Here is a 1370-nt window from a genome sequence, read left to right as displayed (position 1 = left end):
GGCACATGGCGTTTTTGTCCGTCCGATGAAGTACACAACCTCTGATTCTAACGCGTAGTCTCCTCTTCCTCTTCTTTCCCCGCGCCCACCATTTTTGTTCCATCGCCTGGTTGCAAGACACAGCCGGCATGCTCGCGGTGCCCACACCTTCCCCTTCCTCACGCCAGTGCCCCTCTCTCGCCTTCCCCCTCCTCGCCACCGCCCGCCACAAGGCGGGTGGCCTCCGCCCGTGCCGCGCGGCGGTGGCTGGGGGTGGCAGTGGCGGCGCTAGCCCTGCGCGGCCTGCTACCCCGCAGCAGAACGTCAGAGAGGTCAGCACACCCTTGGAACTGCAGGCGATGGGGACCTTTGCCGTGTCTGCACCCCGATCAGGCCTGCCGCCGTCTGCTGCTTTTTGGGCCAGCTTCCGCAGACCACTGACAAGGTTGACGAGTTGATTGCACCCTTGCACGTGCAGGACGTGTCGAACAGAATATTGGACAAGCTGGAGAAGGTGGACAAGGACTTGACGGACCAGAGGCTGGATTTCCAGGCCTTCAGAGTACGCCTTGCTGGCTTGCCTGCCGTCGTGATTTGTGCTCACAGCTCATTCATGTGCCCGCTTTGTGGTGCAGGCGGACCAGAAGCTGGAGTTCCAGGCATTCAGGGTACGCCTTTGCTGGCTTGCCTGCCGTTGTGAATTGTGCGCACGGCTCATTCATGTGCCTGCTTTGTGGTGCAGGCGGACCAGAAGCTGGAGTTCCAGGCCTTCAGGGTACGCCTTGCTGGCTTGCCTGCCGTCGTGATTTGTGCTCACGACTCATTCATGTGCCTGCTTTGTGGTGCAGGCGGACCAGAAGCTGGAGTTCCAGGCATTCAGGGTACGCCTTTGCTGGCTTGCCTGCCGTTGTGAATTGTGCGCACGCGCTCATTCATGTGCCTGCTTTGTGGTGCCGAGGGAGCTGAAGGTGGACCTGGTGGAGCTGAAGACGGAGGGCAAAACCCTCGAGGTACGCCCTGCGCGGCTGCCTGACCTTTCATTCATGTGCCTGCTTGAATGAATTGCGCGCACGTGCCCATTCATGTACCTGCTTGGGTGGTGCAGGAGGGCCTCCAGAAGGTGGAGGCCAGCCTCGCCAACGTCGCCAGGGGCAACGTAAGCCCTGGCTGCTGCCTGCCGTTGTGATTTGTGTGCACGGCTCATTCATGTGCCTGCTTCGTGGTGCAGGAGGAGCTGAAGATGGAAGTGCAGGCCTTCAGGGTACGCCTTGCTGGCTTGCCTGCCGTTGTGAATTGTGCTCACGGCTCATTCATGTGAATTGTGCTCACGGCTCATTCATGTGTTTGATTTGTGGTGCAGGAGGAGCTCAAAGTAGACGTGGCAGGTTTGA

Source organism: Chlorella variabilis (genome assembly GCF_000147415.1).
Source record: "Chlorella variabilis unplaced genomic scaffold CHLNCscaffold_23, whole genome shotgun sequence".
NCBI classification, from domain to species: Eukaryota; Viridiplantae; Chlorophyta; class Trebouxiophyceae; order Chlorellales; family Chlorellaceae; genus Chlorella; species Chlorella variabilis.
This window is presented reverse-complemented; position numbering follows the sequence as displayed.